At 45.7% G+C, this 21903-nt stretch overlaps 1 long non-coding RNA gene across 1 annotated transcript; it reads left to right on the top strand.

The window, feature by feature from the left end:
* Nucleotides 1-7192: 7192 nt before the first annotated feature.
* Nucleotides 7193-10089, top strand: LOC120962758 (uncharacterized). Its single transcript, XR_006662201.2, has 3 exons — nt 7193-8031; nt 8911-9008; nt 9841-10089. It is a non-coding gene; the product is annotated as an uncharacterized lncRNA (long non-coding RNA).
* The last annotated feature ends 11814 nt before the right edge of the window (nt 10090-21903 follow it).

Below are 21903 nucleotides of genomic sequence, written 5' to 3'. Positions count from 1 at the left end.
TCATAAAATGTTGCAATATGCTAACATGATTCGGACAGACTTAAGCATCGCTATGAGTGAGAAAATGTCATCGTAGTCAACACCTTGAACTTTGTCAAAAACCTTTTTCGACAAGTCTAGCTTTGTAGATAGTAACACTACTATCAGCGTCCATCTTCCTCTTGAAGATCCATTTATTTTTTATGGCTTGCCGATCATCGGGCAAGTCAACAAAAGTCCACACTTTGTTCTCATACATGGATCCCGTTTTAGATTTCATGGCCTCAAGCCATTTCGCGGAATCTGGGCCCATCATCACTTCCTCATAGTTCGTAGGTTCTTCATGGTCAAGTAACATGAACTCCAGAATAGGATTACCGTACCACTCTGGTGCGGAACGTACTCTAGTTGACCTACGAGGTTCGGTAGTAACTTGATTCGAAGCTTCATGATCATCATCATTAGCTTCCTCACTAATTGGTGTAAGCATCACTTGAACTGATTTCAGTGAAGAAATACTTTCCAATTCGAGAGAAGGTACAATTACCTCATCAAGTTCTACCTTCCTCCCACTCACTTCTTTTGAGAGAAACTCCTTCTCCAGAAAGGATCCATTCTTAGCAACAAAGATCTTGCCTTCGGATCTGTGATAGAAGGTGTACCCAACAGTCTCTTTTGGGTATCCTATGAAGACACATTTCTCCGATTTGGGTTCGAGCTTATCAGGTTGAAGCTTTTTCACATAAGCATCACAGCCTCAAACTTTAAGAAACGACAACTTGGGTTCAGTGCTTTTTTTAACGTGAATGTAGTTGTCTCTAATGCATAACCCCAAAACGATAGTGGTAAATCGGTAAGAGACATCATAGATTGCACTATATCCAATAAAGTACGGTTATGACATTCAGACACACCATTATGCTGTGGTGTTCCAGGTGGCATGAGTTTGTGAAACTATTCCACATTGTTTTAATTGAAGGCCAAACTCGTAACTCAAATATTTGCCTCTACGATCAGATCATAGAAACTTTATTTTCTTGTTACGATGATTCTCTACTTCACTCTGAAAATCTTTGAACTTTTCAAGTGTTTCAGACTTGTGTTTCATCAAGTACATATACGCATATATTCTCAAATCATCTGTGAAGGTCAAAAAACAATGATACCCGCCGTGAGCCTCAACACTCATTGGACCGCATACATCAGTATGTATTATTTCCAATAAGTCAGGGGCTCGCTCCATTGTTCCGGAGAACGGAGTCTTAGTCATCTTGCCCATGAGGGATGGTTCGCAAGCATCAAATGATTCATAATCAAGTGATTCCAAAAGTCCATCGGCATGGAGTTTCTTCATGCACTTTACACCAATATGACCTAAACAGCAGTGCCACAAATAAGTTGCACTATCATTATCAACTTTGCATCTTTTGGCTTCAATATTTATGAATATGTGTATCACTACGATCGAGATTCAATAAACCATTTACATTGAGTGTATGACCATAAAAAGGTTTTTATTCATGTAAATAGAACAACAATTATTCTTTGACTTAAATGAATAATCGTATTGCAATAAACATGATCCAATCATATACATGCTTAACGCAAACACCAAATAACATTTATTTTAGGTTCAACACTAATCTCGAAGGTAAAAGGAGTGTGCAATGGTGATCTTATCAACCTTGGAATCATTTCCAACACACATCGTCACCTCGACCTTAACTAGTCTCCGTTTATTTTGCAACTCCCGTTTCGAGTTACTACTCTTAGCAACTGAACTAGTATCAAATACCGAGGGGTTGCTATAAACACTAGTAAAGTACACATCAATAACATGTATATCAAATATACCTTTGTTCATTTTGCCATCCTTCTTATCCGCCAAGTATCTAGGGGCAGTTCCACTTCCAGTGACCATTTCCTTTGCAGTAGAAGCACTCAGTTTCAGGCTTGAGTCTAGCTTTGGGTTTCTTCACGGGAGTGACAACTTGTTTTTCATTCTTCTTGAAGTTCCCTTTCTATTATTTTGCCCTTTTTCTTGAAACTAGTGGTCTTGTAAACAATCAACACTTGATGCTCTTTCTTGATTTCTACCTTCGCCAATTTCAACATCGCGAAGACCTCGGGAATAACTTTCGTCATCACTTGCATATTATAGTTCATCACGAAGTTCTAGTAACTTGGTGATAGTGACTAGAGAACTTTGTCAATTACTATCTTATCTGGAAGATTAACTCCCACTTGATTCAAGCAATTGTAGTACCCAGACAATCTGGGCACATGCTCACTGGTTGAGCCATTCGCCTCCATTTTGTAGGCAAAGTACTGTCAGAGGTCTCATACCCCTCGACACGGGCATGAGTATGAAATACCAATTTCAACTCTTGGAACATCTTATATGCTCCATGGCGTTCAAAACCTTTGTGAAGTCCCGGTTCTAAGCTGTAAAGCATGGTGCACTAAACTATCAAGTAGTCATCATACCGAGCTTTGTCAAACATTCATAACGTCTGTATCTGCTCCTGCAATAGGTCTGTCATCTAGCGGTGCATCAATGACATAATTCTTCTGTGCAGCAATGAGGATAATCCTCAGATCACGGACCAAGTCCGTATCATTGCTACTATCATCTTTCAACTTAGTTTTCTCTATGAACATATCATAAATAAAACGGGGAAGCTATTTGCGAGCTATTGATCTACAACATAGATATGCAAATACTATCAGGACTAAGTTCATAAATAAATTTAAGTTCAATTAATCATATTACTTAAGAACTCCCACTTAGATAGACATCCCTCGAGTCATCTAAATGATCACGTGATCCATATCAACTAAACCATGTCCGATCATCACGTGAGATGGAGTAGTTTTCAATGGTGAACATCACTATGTTGATCATATCTACTATATGATTCATGTTCGACCTTTCGGTCTCCAGTGTTCCAGGCCATATCTGCATATGCTATGCTCGTCAAGTTTAACCCGAGTATTCTGCATGTGCAAAACTAGCTTGCACCCGTTGTATGTGAACATAGAGCTTATCACAGCCGATCATCACGTGGTGTCTCAGCACGAAGAACTGTCGCAATGGTGCATACTCAAGGAGAACACTTATACCTTGAAATTTTAGTAAGGGATCATCTTATAAAGCTACCGCCGAACCAAGCAAAATAAGATGTATAAAAGATAACCATCACATGCAATCAAAATATGTGACATGATATAGCCATCATCATCTTGTGCCTTTGATCTCCATCTCCAAAGTACCGTTATGATTTCTATCATCACTGGCATGACACCACGATCTCTATCATTTTGATCTCTATCAACGTGTGGTCATATGGTCGTCTCGCCAACTATTGCTTTTGCAACTATTGTTGTCGCGTAGCGATAAAGTAAAGCAATTACATGACACTTGCATCTTATTTAATAAAGAGACAACCATAAGGCTCCTGCCAGTTGTCGATAATTTCAAAAACATGATCATCTCATACAACAATTTATATCTCATCACGTCCTGACCATATCATATCACAACATGCCCTGCAACAACAAGTTAGATGTCCTCTACTTTGTTGTTGCAAGTATTACGTGGCTGCTACGGGCTTAGCAAGAACTGTTCTAACCTACGCATCAAAACCACAACGATTTTTCGTCAAGTGTGCTGTTTTAACCTTCAACAAGGACCGGGCGTAGTCACACTCGATTCAACTAAAGTTGGAGAAACAGACACCCACTAGCCGCCTGTGTGCGGAGCACGGCGGTAGAACCAGTCTCATGAACGCGGTCATGTAATGTCGGTCTGAGCCGCTTCATCCAACAATACCGCCGAATCAAAGTATGACATGCTAGTAAGCAATATGACTATTATCGCCCACAACTCTTTGTGTTCTACTCGTGCATATAACATCTACGCATAGACTTGGCTCGGATGTTCCTACGCACACGCAAGATCCATCTAGGTGATGCATGTCAACTAGCGGGAGAGTGTGTCCACGTACCCTCGTAGACCGAAAGCGGAAGCGTTTTATCAACGCAGTTGATGTAGTCATACGTCTTCACGATACGATCGATCCTAGCACCGAACGTACGGCACCTCCGTGTTCAGCACACGTTCAGCTCGATGACGTCCCTCGTACTCTTGATCCAGTTGAGGCCGAGGGAGAGTTCCGTCAGCACGACGGCGTGGCAACGGTGATGATGAAGTTACTGGCGCAGGGCTTTGCCTAAGCACTACGACGATATGACTTAGGTGTGTAACTGTGGAGGGGGCACTACTGCAGAACCGGGCTTTAGCGCCGGTTCGTAAGGGCCTTTAGTGCCGGTTCCGCAACCGGCACTAAAGAGTGGAGACTAAAGGCCCCCCTTTACTACCGATTCGACACGAACCGGCGCTAAAGTGCCACCACGTGGCACGAGCCAGGCCCGGGTGCTGGTAGACCATTAGTACCGGCTGGTAGCACCAACCGGTACTAAATGTTTGGGGGGGGGTTTGGTTTTAATTTTTATTTTTCCATTAATTTTGTGTTTTCCATTTAATTCTTTTTTGTTTGCTGGTATTTTACGATACTACATATTGTACACGTTATGCATATATATAAATAGATTTTCTCGTAGAACCGATCATATATATATAATCGAATGTCTCACAACCAACATTAATTATTCACACATACACATGTATATATATACAATTTCTCCTACATGTTGCCTTGGTGCCTTCGGAGCACGATGACAAGTGGTTCATGGGGGCGGTAGCGGATAATAGTATTCTCCTTTGGGATCTATGACCTGGTGGAGCAAAAATCCCGCTATTTCCTCTTGAAGTGCTCGTATGCGCTCCTCTGGTAGGAGCTGGTCCCGCACCTCTTTGAACTGTTAAGAAGGAGATCAATATGCATGTGTATTAGTTGTGTGACTAGATATCGACAATCACGTAAGATTTGTGAATAGTGTTCTGGCAAACGTACCCAGTCCTGTCTATCAGATCTGCTCCTTTCAGACGCCATCATGCGAATGTTCTCGCAAACGTAGTATGGACACACTTCAGTCCCCGGCGCCTGCTTCAGGGACTTTACGAGAATAGAATTTAATCAGATAATAATTAATCAAGCATGTTAATTAATTAATGGTATTGAAACAAGAATTAAAGAGATGGTAGCTAGCTAGCTAGTACTACTTAATTACATACCTTGGGTCGATACCAACATAGCTTGTGTCACCATTTTCCTGGAGTCACCTTGATGTACTTTGCCCAAGCCCTGCCCGCCGGCAAAGAAAATTAATAAAGGGGTTATTAAAAATAGTTCATATCAGGAAATGACGAACTAAATAGGCCGAGATATAGTTAATAATGATTGAAATAACCTGTCGACTATCCCCTTCACGATGCTGTAGTCACTATCTTTTTTAAGTAGCGAGTCCAGTACTTCAACTTTTCATTCGTCAACTTTAATGTCTAACAAGATCCAGTGGAAGCTGCATGCGCATACGTTTGCATGTATAAATTAAGCGGGCATGTGCATAACACTAATCAACTATAACCCTAAACCCTATACACTTATTAACATCTAGCTAGTAAGCAAAAACAGAATTTGTAGTACAAGACAGTGTGACTCACTCGAAGTTGTAAGGAAGTAGTATATCTTCATTGCTATTGAGGCGCTTCAAGAACTCTACCATGTTTTTCTCTACATCTTGTCTACACCATTCCAATTTCCATGTGTATTCATTAACGGTATTTGAGTCAATGAACGCAATGCCATAGCATCCAGCTTTTTTCATTTCATACATCTTCATCCTGCATAATACCACAGAAAAGAATATATAGTGAGGATATATAATTACAGGTAATTAATGATCAATCAATGAGCACTAGAGCTAGCTTGAGACTTAAATTACAGAAAGAAATCACTTACAGACAATAGCAACTGACGATAGATTTGTCGAGTGCATCTTGATTGAATAACTGAAATAGTTCTGAATACTCAACGGACAGAGCTTTCTTATTGAAGTAATGATCTTCCTCGACTTGCACCATGAGGGACTCTCGATTGGAAATCTTGGTAATTTTCATGTACCAATCATGCAATTCATACATTCTCGTTGGGAGGTTCTTGACCTCCTCGGGCTCGACCAAAGGTTGGCCCCGGACATATTTTCGTTTTATTTTCTCCTCCCTAAGCGGAGACATGGGCTCCATATCGAGGAGTTGTCCAACAGTGATCTTGAGCATTCCAGCCTGCATTATATGCTCCTCGGTTATTACCACATCGCCCAGCTCGGGAACGTAAATGGTTTGCCCACAATAATATTGGGCGCGCGTACTCTCATGTGTTGTTGGCACAACAAGCGGGGGGGGGGGGGGGGGTCGATTGCACCGCATGTTCTCCCAGCTGGGGAACGGTTTTCCTGCATTTTTTGACAACTGCTTGTTGGCTCGAGCTCGAGCTCGCTTCTTTCTGTAGTCGTGCTCGATGTGCCTTCCTGATTTGGCGCTCATAGTCTGAGTCAACAGGCTTGGGAGCTGGTGGTCTAGCCATACGAATGAAGTGGCCAATCTTTTCCTTAGGCACTTTCTCCCTCGGCGGAGTTGCCGGTTTCGGTCCAAAATGAGCGTCCACTTCGGCCCGCACTATTGCATCGTTTTGCTCCTCGGTCATGTCGTAAGGCCTCTGAGGAAGAGGAGCGAGGCTGCTTGGACCATATTTATATCGCTTGTCTCCGCCTGTACTTCCTGTACTACCTCGACTCGTACCGCTACGCACCATAGCTGCGGCGTGTCTCTTCTGCGATTGCTTAGGCGGCGGAGACGGCTGACGTGGCTTAGTTGGAGCAGGAGGAGTGGCCTGACGCTGTGCCGGACTTGAAGCAGGAGGTGTGGCCTGACACGGTGTCGGACTTGAAGCAGGAGGTGTGGCCTGACGCTGTGCCGGACTTGAAGCAGGAGGTGTGGCCTGACACGGTGTCGGACTTGAAACAGGAGGAGTGGCCTGACGCTGTGCCGGACTTGAAGCAGGAGTCTGCTCACGCGTTCGTGGACTTGGAGGAGCAGGAGTCTGCTCACTACAACAACAACCCCCTATAACAAGAAATAGCTTGCAACGAAAAAATAAGATTTGTTGCAAATAGCCCCACGTATCCCACCTTTCCCACGTTTTTTTTATTTGACCTCTCCCACGTCTTTAGAGAAGAGTCTCCCCTCTAGTCTTCTCCCGCCCGTAACAAAATCTTCCCAAAATTTCAACCTTGAGAAACCCTAAAGCAATCCCTCACTCCATATTCCATAAGCGGTGGCGGCGCCTTCCCCTCCGAGACTCCGAATCTCCACCTAGCTCTGCATCTCTGCTTCCATATTTTCTTGCGCCGCCCCTTTTCAGATCTATTTGGTGTCAATCATCCTTCTCAGTTCTCACCATACCAATCCATCTGGTTGCCCCTCATCGGATTGGAATTTGGATCTTCTGTCAATAGTGCAGGGGAGGGATTAGTGGATCCTCGATGGACAGCCGACGAATCCACATGAACATCCTCTGCACCTGCCCCTTCCACACGGAGATCATCTTCAGGCATGGAAGGTACATACACATCGGAGGATTCAGAAGTACAAACATGTGCTACCTGCTAATAACTTCGGTTCCTTAATTACTATTGATTTCATTGGAAGTCTTTCCCATCCCACATGTGTTTCCAAGGATCTTCTAAGGCCATGAGGCCTATGGGTAAGTTCCTCAGGTTCTGCTGCCGATGAGTACGTGAAGGCAGCCGGGTACAACGATGAAGGTAAGAGATTTAACGAACACACATACTCTTCAATTTGGGCTGTGGTGCGTGCAGGGTGGTGAAGAGCTTGCCGGAGTATACAGAGGGGTTCGTGGTTGGGGGACACACTAGCGCCCAAGTCCGTCGGTAGTGCGACTCGTGCAGCAGTAGAGCGTTAGAGTGGAACAATGCCTGCTCTGTGCTGCCATTGCTCGTCGGCCCCAGGATGCTCCGCGACCGCACTACCCAGTTCAGGGACAGCCAAGGGGCGCTGCTCCTCGTCGTGTATGTGTCTCTCTACGTGATTGTGTTTCTTATATTTCTATTGATTTATGTATATTTTTTAGCAAAACTTAGCCATATTCCCTACACTATGCTGACGATGCAGAAGTTAGAAATACTACTAGGTGTAGTTCAGGTATTAGTTTTGTACTGATATATAGTTGTTTAACCAAGGAGGAACAATTATTAGATACCTTTACAAGCACTAGAAGAATCAAGATGACAAACCACCCGGATGTTCCCTTTCTTACATCTCCCATCTCATTTAGAAATATACTAGAAACTGACTACAGAATCTTCAACTTTGGAGTAAGCATGGAAACGACACCAATTACTATTGAAATAGTAGCTTGCCAATTACTCCCTCCGTTCCTAAATATAAGTCTTTATAGAGATTTCACTATGGACTACATACGGAGCAAAATGAGTGAATCTACACTTTAAAATGCATCTACATACATCCGTATGTGGTCCATGCTGAAATCTCTACAAAGACTTATATTTAAGAATGGAGGGAGTACAACCGTAATCATAAAGTTAAATACTGAGCCATCTCCCCTTAGGAAAGCCTTTTGTTTATCATATATATTGGTAATACCAACGTGCATCAAATTCTCTGTATTCCAGATTAAGAAAGTTCATACTCAGGAAACCATTTAGGCTGGAGACCTTTGTTTTAGTAATGATGTTCTGATGACCGGCAGCTGATCTACTACATGATTGTAACTGCAGAACTTAATATTTAGTTCTCGGATCCACCAAGTGTATTGGCTTATAGATGGGACAATTTGTCTAGAGTATTTTTTTATCTTATAGTATATGTATATTTGAAATATTGGTTACTGGTCTGCTAAGTTACCAATCCATATTTTGAATATGCAGGTTACAAAAAAATTGATTTGTTCCAGACTTCCAGGTCAATGTTATTGGCACTGAACCTAGCTAACTACTAGTACTTAGCAGGCTAGTTTTGCTATGAGGTAATTCGTAATTGTTAGCTCGATATTGCATCAACGATTCTTCCATGGTTCAAAGGAAATCGGATTATTAATAGCTCAATATTGCAAATTCTTTTTTTATCCTTATTTGTACAAGAGAACACTTCTGGGGGTACCCTAACTTTTTTATCCGTGGACAACATAATGATAGCTAAGCTGCACTCTTGTAAAAGTATAAGATGGTAAGATTTTTAGCGTATGAACATGTAATATATTTTGCTCTAGCTTTTGAAATTCTTCCTTTTTTTGACTTTCTCGTATGATAATATACTGCAACTTAAACTTATGATATTTAGTGACAGACTAACATAATGTGCGCACACATTTCCCATACAGTTTCACAAAATATTTTGACCCTACTATTTCTTTTTTGTATATCTTCCTGTTACTACTGCTAAATGTACAATTTATACATCCATCATCCTTTCTTGTCTATTGTTTCCGAATATATAGTGTATCTAAATTTTTTAATGCCAATTATTTTTCTCCTTAATGGTTTTTGTGTTTGCAACTCAGCAAAAAATATAGCTGTATATTTTAATAGGTTATAAATGTGTGTAATGATCAATCTATCTTCTTGGTTTATGTTAGTTTTTCTTTTTGCAGTAATAACACAATGCACATAGTATTCCGTCATCCATTCAATATACAAGGTGGAAAAATGATGATGGTTTAGAACATGCCGCTCAATAGATGTAGCGGGATTATTTATGCATGGCCTTCACCTTTGTATGTTGCTCCTCCAAATTTTACTGCTGTAGCAATTTGATTATTTGTAATTTAAGTTATTTATCTCATTTCTTTTATGTTGTAGATAAACTGATATGCAGGGCTCAGATGCTGATTGCAAGGTCGAGAATGAAGCTGCTACTAGATAGTTCCACATAATGTTTTAGATGTTTTTTGCCAGATCAATGCTTCAAACAGTATATATTAAATAGAATAAGTAAGATGTTGATTGCAAGGTCAAGAACTGGCTGCTGCTACTAGATAGCTCCACATCTTGTAATCTTTGGCTCATGTTCTTTGTAATGCAACAATCAATTTAATAAATGAGCCTTTCTCTTTGTCATATTGTGGTTCTCTATATGACTATACGAAATACCATTAATTTTTCATGCTATGAAGGACTGCTTCTAGGCATTGTAATTGCCGTGTATGTCCATTTGAAATCATTTTGTGCAGGGTTGCGACCAACGCATATGAAGTGTTGTTACGCTCTAACTTTATACATTGCAATTTTGCAACACTTATTCAGGTCGTTTACCAACGCATGTATATACGTTGTTGTAGACCTTTGCAACGCCACCAACGGCAACGCATAATAATCCGTGGATATATACGTTAGCAACACTTATATGGGCCTACGACAACACATTGATGCGTTGCTAAAGGGGGGTTCTTCTTGTAGTGGCTGACACGGTGGCGGACTTCGAGGAGGAGTCGGCAGACGCGGTGTCGGTGGACTTCGAAAGATGATGTAATCCTTTCTCCATAGGATGATACGATGTATGGTCTCTCCCAGTGTGTGCTTGTCGTCACCTCCAGGAATGTCAAGCTCTAGCCCTGAATATGGGTCCACCACCTCATCAACCAAGACACGAGCATAGCCCGCTGGATTCGGGGCGCAATGGAAGGTTGCTTCGGGGGTAATTGTAAAAGCAACGGCGTCCGCCACCTTCATGGATATGTTCTTCATTTTGAAGTGTAGCTCACAGTTAGTGTTCTCTATGATGTCATCCACAGGGTATGTATCCAGCAGTGCGTCGCCCGGGGCGAAACCAACGTTGCTTCTCGGCATGGATGGGACGGTGCTATCCAATGCTGGATGATCATCCGCTTGCTGCTGCCGCTGCTGAGACCCCCTTTCCTGGCTAAGTGAGTCGATCTGCTGCTGCTGCTCCTGCTGGAATTTGAGTGCCAAGTCCGCGTGCCTTGCTTCTAGGCCTTGAAGGCGTTCCGCGTCCTGCTTCCTCTGCTCCTCCTCCAGCTTCCTCTTCTTCTCCTCCTCCATCTTCTTTCTGGCACGGGTCCTGTAGTCGCCGTTCCATTCCGAAAAGCCCTCATACCAGGGAATAGCGCCCTTGCCTCATGTTCTTCCCGAGTGTTCAGGATTTCCAAGGGCGCGCGTAATCTCGTCGTTCTCTCTGTTGGGCGTGAACACCCCCTCTCGAGCATCTTCTATTGCGCTTTTGTTCTGCTCCTTTTAGACTTGTCTTCTTCGAAACCAGGCCTGTGTTTGGGTCCAATGCCCCCCCATGCGCATAGAACCAAGTTCTGCACCTGGGGGGCCAGCTACTAGTAACCGAAGTGACCCCTACATCCTCCATCTCTTGCTCAGACTTATCCCACTTAGGCATTGCCACCGCGTAGCCACCTGGACCCAGCCTATGGAACTGCGTCTTTTTTGCGGCATTGGCCTTGTTGTTTCTCGACCGTTCCTTAGATAATTCTGATTCCTTGAATTTCACGAAAGCGGGCCAGTGTTCTCTTTGCTTCTCCAGTGTTCCCTTGAATTCTGGAGTCTTCCTTTCTGCAGCGAGGTAGTTGGCCCATACAGTTTTCTTGTGGGTGTTGAATGCAATTGCCATCTTCTTAAGAGCAGCGCCCTTGACTTTCTGCACATCTGCATCAGTGAAATAATTTGGTAGGGTGAAATGTTCCATCAGAGATTCCCAAAGCTTTTGTTTTGCTCTGTCGTCGACCCAAGTAACATCTGGGCGTTTAGTTTTTGGCTCTTTCCATTCTTGAATGGAGATCGGGAGTTGGTCCTTCACAAGAACTCCGCACTGACGAACGAACTTGTTCGCAATGTTCTTAGGCGTGAGGGGTTCGCCACTAGCTTTGATGGAATCGATGTTGTACTTTACACCCTCCTTCAACTTTTTGCCTGGGCCGCGCTTTGTCCTGCTGTCTGTAGAAGCAGATTTGCTCGATCCGGAGGGCTGAAAGAAGAAAGATCAATTCGTTAATATATCTTCAAATAAAAAAAACATGTGATGATCACTAGATGCCTGCTTATATAAATATACCTCGCTGGTAGTCTTTGTTATTTCAAGATCAACATTGTATTCGTCATCATAATCATTTTCTGCGTCATCATAATCATAATCATAGTTCATGACTTCATCAGCTCGGTCGTCGAGATCGAATATCTTATCATCACCCTCCCCGGTATTGTTCAGATGTTGGGAGCCGTCATTTGCTTCATTCAGATCATCTGGCCTGTTAGGGCTGCATATGATCTCGAACAGGGCCTCTTCTCCCTCTTTGCCGGTATTGTCCGCCATAGCTTTTATTTAACTAATACAGAAGAAATATAAAACAATTTAGTATTCAAATTACAATGCATGGATGCAATCAATAAGGAAAAACTGAATCATATAGTACATAATATGCATCGTCTCGAATAATATATAATCTCGAATACATCGTCTCGAATAATATATAATCTCGAATACATCACTGGCTAGGTAGCTAATAAAGATCGAATACTATAGAAGAATCTAGGCCACTCGCTGTTCCTGGGGCGCGGGCGGTGGACACCCAAAGACAAGGGATCATATCTCCGGTCATCTGCCCAAAAAACCTGCCAGGTATTGGGGAACCTGACGTCCATAGTAGCCATGTAGCGATGGACGTGCTCGTCCTCCTCCCTGACACGACGACGCACCACCTCCGGCGGGGCCGGCTCCCTCTGCACCGAATGTGGCCCACGCGAACGCCACCAAAGGAGATCAGGGTCGACGACGGGACCCGAGGCCGGGTTCCTCACCAAGCGGCGCGCCCCTCCAGGTAGCACCTCCCAGTGCCAGCCCGGCGGAGCCCAATCCCGGACATGGGTCAGCCGGACATCGTCACGAACGGGTCGATGGCGAGGATGCGGGCCGGGCATCGTCGAGAACAAATAATATATGCCCGCAAAAAGTAACATTTTTTAAATGATTGGATTGTGATAACTAAAATTCTATATGCAAATTCTAACAATTTGACATTAATCAAATTCATCTAACTAAAACTAATTCTAAAATGTCTAACATTTCTATATATATAACTAACATTTCTATAACATTTCTATAACATTTCTAATATTTCTATAACTAAAAAACAGAAAAATTGCTAACATTTCTATAAATATTCCTATAACTTAAAAACAGAAAAATTTATAACATTTCTATATAACTAACATTTCTATAACTAAAAAACAGAAAAATTTCTAACATTTCTATAACTAAACAACAGAAAAATTTCTATAACTAAAAAACTAAAAAACAATGTGTGTGTGTGTGTGTGTGTGGACATGGCGGCCGAGGCAGGAGCTCACCGGCGAGGCGAGGCGACGGGGGGCGGCGACGGGGACGGCGACGGGCGGCGATGACGGGGATGGGGACGGGGCGGTGACGACGGGGACGGGGACGGGCCGGCCGCGGACGACGGGACGACGGGGCGGGGCGCGACGAGGACGGGGACGGGGCGGCGACGGGGGCGTCGACGAGGGGTGGTGACGGGGGCGGCAACGGGGGGCGGCGGGCGACGGGGCAGAGGAGAAGAAGCAGATGAGAAACTGAATTTTTTGAAGTGTTTTCTTTTATAGGATGGGCCTTTAGTACCGGTTGGAGCGACCAACCGGTACTAAAGGTCAATTTTGGCCAGGCCAAGCGGCGGGAAGCACCCACCTTTAGTACCGGGTGGTGGCTCCAACCGGTACTAAAGACCCTCCCTTTAATACCGGTTTGAGCCACCACCCGGTACTAAAGGTGGTGCGCTGGCGCAGGTGCGGTGCGTCATGTTTAGTCCCACCTCGCTAGCCGAGGGGCGTCCGCACTGGTTTATAAGCCCCAGTGCGGTATCTCTCTCGAGCTCCTCTCCAAAGCAGGCCTACTGGGCCTAAATGTTCTGTGCTGTCCTGTGGGCCTACTGGGCCTTTGCGGGCCTGCATCCTGGCCCAACAACAGGTTGGGTTTCTAGTCGTATGCAGGCCGCTGTGGCGCAGTAGGCGGGCTTTTTTATTTTCTTATTTTTTTACTTTATTTATTTTTGTTTTATTTATTTTTGAGTTGTTTTTTTGCTGTATTTAGAGTTTCTTTGTGAATATTTTTGCTTTAGGTACAAAAAATTACAAACTTTCTATTAGTGCCGGTAGTTTACAAATTTGAATAGTTTACATTTTGAATTATTTGAAATTTGTGTGAATCACTAGTTTGTGAATAACTTAACTTTGAAAATAGATTTTTCAGTGATTCTTTTTTCTTATGTTTAATATTAGTGTGTTTTATCATTATATTCAATTTGGTAATGCTTAGGTTATTTAAAAAATGAAATGCCTTTGTAACGGATGAGTTTTCGTCCGAAACCTTGATACTTCGAAAGAGATTGTCCATTTTGTACACGAAGTGCATCCAGTTTTGCGGTAACCCTCTCTACTTTTTTGCACATGCTATGTGGGTGAAATTATGATACCATGCCAACTTTCAACCTTTTCTGAGTTTATTTGAAATGCTTTTCAATTTCAGGGTCATTTAGCTGAAAAAATCAGTAAATGCATGAAAGAATTTGTTTGCACATAAAATTTCTTCGCGTTTCAAATGCCAAAACACATAACTCTCCTAACTATTACAGAGATTCCCTCCTGGGTGTGAAACACAGAAGAAAGTGATGATAGTGAAGCCGATCACATCCCAGATCTTTGGGTGTGAAACTTTTTCTTCGCGTGTGTCCGTTTGCGCCGTAGCCATGGAAAATCTTCATCATTTAACTGGATGCTCGGGTCAATATTCACTGTGAATGGAGCAACTTCATCAAACTTTTCATAATCTTCTGACATGTCTGTCTTGTCATCCACTCCCACGATGTTTCTCTTCCCAGAAAGAACTATGTGGCGCTTTGGCTCATCGTATGATGCATTCGCTTCCTTATCTTTTCTTTTTCTCGGCTTGGTAGACATATCCTTCACATAGAAAACCTGTGCCACATCATTAGCTAGGACGAATGGTTCGTCTGCATATGCAAGATTGTTGAGATCCACTGTTGTCATTCCATACTGCGGGTCTTCCGTTACCCCGCCTCGTGTCATATTTACCCATTTGCACCGAAACAAAGGGACCTTCAAACCACGTCCATAGTCAAGTTCCCATATCTCCTCTATGTAACCATAATATGTTTCCTTTCCCGTCTCGGTTGTTGCATCAAAGCGGACACCACTGTTTTGGTTGGTGCTCTTCTTATCTTGGGCGATCGTGTAAAATGTATTACCATTTATCTCGTACCCTTTGAAAGTCATTATATTCGAAGATGGTAACTGGGACAACGAGTACAGGTCATCTTCAATAGAGGCGTCATGCATGGTACGTGTCTGCAACCAGCCGGCGAAACTCCTGGTTTGTTCACATGTAATCCAGTCATCAGACCGCTCCGGGTGTTTGGAGCGTAGAAAATTCTTGTGTTCGTCCATATACGGAGCCACCAAGGCGGAATTTTGTAGAACTGTGTAGTGTGCTTCAGTGAGAGAATGTCCGTCCATACATATTTTTGGATTCCCTCCTAGCGTGCCTTTTCCATCCAGTCTGCCCTTAAGCCGTGATTCAGGAACACCAATCGGCTTAAGGTCAGGAATAAAGTCAATACAAAACTCAATGACCTCCTCATTTTCATGGCCCTTGGAGATGCTTCCTTCTGGCCTAGCACGGTTATGAACATATTTCTTTAAGACTCCCATGAACCTCTCAAAGGGGAACATATTGTGTAGAAATACAGGACCCAAAACGTTAATCTCTTCGCATAGGTGAACTAGGACGTGCGTCATGATGTTGAAGAAGGATGGTGGGAACACCAACTCGAAACTGATAAGACATTGCACCAAATCATTCTCTAACCTTGGTATGATTTCTGGATCGATTACCTTCTGAGAGATTGCATTGAGGAATGCACATAGCTTCACAATGGCTAATCGAATGTTATCCGGTAGAAGCCCCCTCAATGCAACCGGAAGCAGTTGCGTCATAATCACGTGGCAGTCATGAGACTTTAGGTTCTAGAACTTTTTCTCTGCCATGTTTATTATTCCCTTTATATTCGACGAGAAGCCAGAGGTACCTTAATACTGAGCATGCATTCAAAGAAGATTTCCTTCTCTTCTTTGGTAAGAGCATAGCTGGCATGACCCTGATGTATGTCGTCTTTTCCATGCATACGTTGTTGGTCCTCCCGTGCCTCAGGTGTATCTTTTGTCTTCCCATACACGCCCAAGAAGCCAAGCAGGGTCACACAAAGATTCTTCGTCACGTGCATCACGTCGATTACAGAGCGGACCTCTAGGTCTTTCCAATAGGGCAGGTCCCAAAATATATATTTCTTCTTCCACATGGGTGCGCGTCCGTCGGCGTCATTCGGAACATGTTGTCTGCAAGGACCCTTTCCAAAGACCACCTTCAAATCCTTGACCACATCATGTACATCAGCACCAGTATGGTGGCGAGGCTTCATCCGGTGATCCGCCTCACCTTTGAAATGCTTGCCTTTCTTTCTTACGGGATGCCTACTCGGAAGAAATCGACGATGTCCCAGGTACACATTCTTCCTACAATTGTCCAAATATATACTGTCGGTATCATCCAAACAGTGCGTGCATGCATGGTATCCCTTGTTTGTCTGTCCTGAAAGGTTAATGAGAGCAGGCCAATCATTGATGGTCACGAACAGCAAGGCCTTTAGGTCAAATTCTTCCCCCATGTGCTCATCCCACGCACATACAACTGTTCCATTCCACAGCTGTAAGAGTTCTTCAACTAATGGCCTTAGGTACACATCAATGTTGTTGCCAGGTTGCTTAGGGCCTTGGATGAGCACTGGCATCATAATGAACTTCTGCTTCATGCACAACCAAGGAGGAAGGTTATACAAACATAGAGTCACAGGCCAGGTGCTATGGGTGCTGCTCTGCTCCCCAAAAGGATTAATGCCATCTGCGCTTAGACCAAACCATACGTTCCTTGCGTCATCTGCAAACTCCTTCCCGTACTTTCTCTCGATTTTTCTCCATTGCGACCCGTTAGCGGGTACTCTCAACTTTCCCTATTTCTTACGGTCTTCTCTGTGCCATCGCATCGCCTTGGCATGCTCTTTGTTTTGGAACAAACGTTTCAACCATGGTATTATAGGAGCATACCACATCACCTTGGCAGGAATCTTCTTCCTGGGGCGCTTGCCCTCGACATCACCAGGGTCATCGCACCTGATCTTATAGCGCAATGCACCGCATACCGGGCAAGCCTTCAAATCCTCGAACTCACCGCGGTAGAGGATGCAGTCATTAGGGCATGCATGTATCTTCTGCACCTCTGACCCTAGAGGGCAGACAGCCTTCTTTGCTTCGTACGTACTCTCGGGCAATTCGTTGTCCTTTGGAAGCATATTCTTTATCATTACCAGCAACTTTCCAAATCCCTTGTCAGATACACCATTCTTTGTCTTCCATTGCAGCAATTCCAGTGTGGTGCCCAACTTTTTCTTGTCAGCTTCGCAATTCCGGTACAACAATTTCTTGTGATCCTCTAACATGCGCTGCAACTTCTTCTTCTCCAAATCACTTGCGCAGTTTCTCTTTGCATCGGCAGTGGCCCGACCTAGATCATCAGCGGGCTCATCTGATGCCTCTTCTTCAGCTTCTTCCCGCATTGCCGGCTCAGCTTCTTCCCCCATTGTTGTATCATCGTATTCAGGGAACCCATGGCCAGGATAGCTGTCGTCGTCCTCTTTTTCTTCATTGTCTTCCATCATAACCCCTCTTTCTCCGTGCTTGGTCGAAACATTATAGTGGGGCATGAAACCGGACTTAAACAGGTGGACGTGAATGGTTCTTGACGTAGAGTAATTGTGATCATTCTTACAGACTAAACATGGACAAGGCATAAAACCATCCGCCCGCTTGTTTGCCTCAGCCGCAAGCAGAAAAGTTTGCACGCCATTAATGAACTCAGGAGAGCATCGGTCATCGTACATCCATTGTCGGCTCATCTTCATTACACAACACCGAAAAGACCAAATTAATACAAGTGCATACATAAAGTTCATACAAGACTTAAATGCAACAAACAAATAACTCTCTAACTAAAGAATTTAAATGCAACAACAAATGCGATCAAGATCGCAACTAAGGTAACAATTGATCCAACAGCATAATGATACCAAGCCTCACTATCAATGGCATATTTTCTAATCTTTCTAATCTTCAAGCGCATTTTCTCCATCTTGATCTTGTGATCACATCGACGACATCGGCAACATGCAACTCCAATTCCATCTTCTCCCCCTCAATTCTTTTCAATTTTTCTTTCAAATACTCGTTTTCTCTTTCAACTAAATTTAACCTCTCGACAATAGGGTCAGTTGGAATTTCTGGTTCACAGACCTCCTAGACAAAAATATCTATGTCAACTTGATGGGCATAATTTGTCATAAACACGAAATGCAACAACTAGTTTTAAAAGAGAATATACAACATCCGAATCATAACAAGGACGAGGGCCGACGGGGATGGATATCAAAACCATGGCACTATGTATAACAAACAACGTACGGGTAAGATAATTACGAGTAACTATATATCCAAATCACACAAACATGAATTTGGTAATGTACAACATTCATGAACAAGAGGCTCACCACAAGGTGGTGCCGGCGACAGAACGGTGCGGGCGATCGACTGTGGTTACGACGGAGATTTAGAAGGCACTAAGTAACCCACACCTACATATGCAAACTAAGTGTTATTTTTGACCTCAAATTGCATATAAATCAAATACTAGCACATATATTTCCTCCCAAATTACTAAACTCATAAATTGATCACTATACAAAGCATTGCAAGAGCTAATCTAGCAATGAGAGATGAAAGGACAAAGTTGCTAACCTTTGTGATCATTTGAATGGATGGGGGCCTTCAAATCTGGATAAATTTTGGGCAAAATGTGTGATGAGCTCGAGAGGAAGAGGGGAAGAACAGAGAGGAGAGGGGAAAGGGGAAGAACAGAGCGAGCTCAGGTGGATGAAGGGTTTATGTAGGACGACCTTTAGCACCGGTTCGTGCCACGAACCGGTACTAAAGGTGCCGGAGGGGCCCCGGACTGACAACATCCTGCCACCACTCACTTTAATACCGGCCTGTGGCACGAACCAGTGCTAAAGGTCGGCCACGAACCGGTACTAATGAAAGCGGCCGGCTAGCCGTTGGAACCAGCACTAATGCACACATTAGTGCCGGCTCAAAACCAACCGGCACTAATGTGCTTGACATTTGACTCTTTTTCTACTAGTGGGGGCACCGCACACGGCTAAGAGATTGCCTGTTGTGCCTTTGGGGTGTCCCCTGCCCACGTATATAAAGGAGGGAGGAGGAGGAGGCCGGCCCTAGAGGGGGCGCGCCAAGTGTGGGGAGTCCTACTAGGACTCCAAAGTCCTAGTAGGATTCCCCTTTTCCTTTCCGGAGTAGGAGAGAAGAAAGAGGGAAAGAGAGAGGGAGTAGGAAAGGGCAAAGGGGGCGCCGCCCCCTTTCCCCTAGTCCAATTCGGACCCATGGGGGGCGCGCGCCTTCTTCCCTTTGGCCTGCCTCCTCCATTCCCGTATAGCCCAATAAGGCCCAATACTTCTCCCGGCGAATTCCCGTAACTCTCCGGTACTCCAAAAAATACCCGAATCACTCGGACCCTTATCGATGTCCGAATATAGCCTTGCAATATATCGATCTTTACCACTAGACCATTTCGAGACTCCTCGTCGTGTCCCCGACCTCATCCGGGACTCCAAACAAAGTTCGGTCATCAAATCACATAACTCATAATACAAATCGTTATCGAACGTTAAGCGTGCGGACCCTACGGGTTCGAGAACTATGTAGACATGATCGAGACACATCTCCGGTCAATTACCAATAGCGGAACCTGGATGCTCATATTGGATCCTACATATTCTACGAAGATCTTTATCGGTCAAATCGCATAACAACATACATTCTTCCCTTTGTCATCGGTATGTTACTTGCCCGAGATTCGATCGTCGGTATCCTCATACCTAGTTCAATCTCGTTACTGGCAAGTCTCTTTACTCGCTCCGTAATGCATCATCCCACAACTAACTCATTAATCACAATGCTTGCAAGGCTTCACTACAGGGATCAGCTATTTTGCCGTCTGCCATGGCGGACGGCAAAGGCATGAACGGCGGACGGCAAAAGGCTCCGGCAAAGTAGGCTACGGTAAACAGCTGCTTTGCCGTCTGCTTCCTGGCGGCTGACGGCAAAGGACCTTTGCCGTCTGCCGCGGACGGCAACAAGAGCAGACGGCAATAATTGTGCTCTCAGTCTGTTAAGTGGCTAACGGCAGGCCTTTGCCGTCCGCCGCGGACGGCAAACTTTCTAGTGCCTTCGCCGTCCGCTTCCGCCTCGCCCGCCGCATCGGCCGCCCCCGCTTCCGCTTCGGCCTGCGGCGCCACTTCCGCCTCGGCCGCCGCGTTGCGTCGCGTCGGCCGCCCCCGCTGAGGCGCTGCCGCCTGCCCCCCTGCCCGCTGCCGCCTCGCCTGCCCCGCGTGCCCCGACGCCTCCTGCCCCCCGCTTCCCGCTGCCGCGCTGCACGCCTGCCGCGCTGCCGGCTGCCGCCTCGCCTGCCCCGCGTGCCCCGATTCCTCGCGGTCAACGCCGCCATCTCGTCTTCCGCGCGCCGCCATCTCGTCTTCCGCGCGGCCATCTTGTCTTCCGTACGCCGCCCTCTCGTCTTCCGCGGCCCGGCGCCTCCCTGCCGCATTAAATCCTGGCGCTATAAAACCCGCCCTGCGCGGCGAGTTTGGTCACACCGGCCACCTCCTCCACCGCCCCGCCCCCCTCCTCTCCCTCTTCACACGCGCGTTCTCTTCGCGGGATGGCGTCCAGCGACTCGGACTCCGACGGCGCGGCACCGGGCGGCCACTGGCCGTCGAGCCTCACGTTGGGGCAGACGGAGGACCTCGCTCGGTTCGGCCTCTACGTGCCGCGGGCGGCGAAGCTGCCGCGGCCGTGGAGGATCTCCGCGGACGGCTTCCCCACGCAGGGCGTACCGGCGATGCCGGCAGAGCTTCGCGCGCACCCCGGGGGACGCTACAACCGGAAGGGCCGCCGCCATTTTTGGAAGGGCAAGCGGTTCGACGACGTCATCGGCGCCTTCAAGCGCGCCGCCCGACGGCTCCCTGTCGGTGATCTCTCTCGTGGAGCCGGGCCCTCCCAGCCGCGCAGGGCACCCGCTCCCACCCCCGCCCCAGCAGCCCCGGCCGAGGTTGTGATCCCGCCGGAGCAGGCGGCGCTCCAGCAGGACGGCGACCCGGAGGACACGCCCGGGCTCCTCGCGATCCTGGCGCAGTCAGCGGAGGAGGCCGCCGCGGCGGCGGGGCAGCAGGCGGCGCTGGAGGCCCAGGAGGAGGCGGCGCTGCAGGCGGCGATGGCGGCGCAGCAGGCGGCGATGGCGCAGCCGGAGTGGCAGCAAGTGCCGCCGGAGTGGCAGCAGGAGTGGCAGCAGGCGCCGGCGGCGGAGGAGGAAGAGGATTCGGACGACGTCCCGGTGGACTAGGACGGCGTCGCGAACCGGTCCAGCAGCGACGATGACGGCGGCAACGGCCTGGCCGTGATTGACCTAGATAGCGACGCTGAGTAGTTTTTTTACTATTTATCTATGAACTACTTTATGTACGAATTTTTTTTAGTGTGTTGTTTGCCGCCCTAAAACTAAACTATAATTAAACCTAAAACTAAAAAAACAGAAAAAAGGAAAAAAGGGGAAGAGCTCACCTGAGGCAGGGCCGGTGGAGGAGGTCGCCGGTGGAGGAGGGGGCCGGGGCGGTGGAGGAGGTGGCCGGTGGA

This window comes from Aegilops tauschii, chromosome 4 (genome assembly GCF_002575655.3).
Source record: "Aegilops tauschii subsp. strangulata cultivar AL8/78 chromosome 4, Aet v6.0, whole genome shotgun sequence".
Lineage (NCBI taxonomy): Eukaryota > Viridiplantae > Streptophyta > Magnoliopsida > Poales > Poaceae > Aegilops > Aegilops tauschii.
Note: the sequence above shows the minus strand (reverse complement) of the source record. Positions and strands in the feature narration are given on the sequence as shown.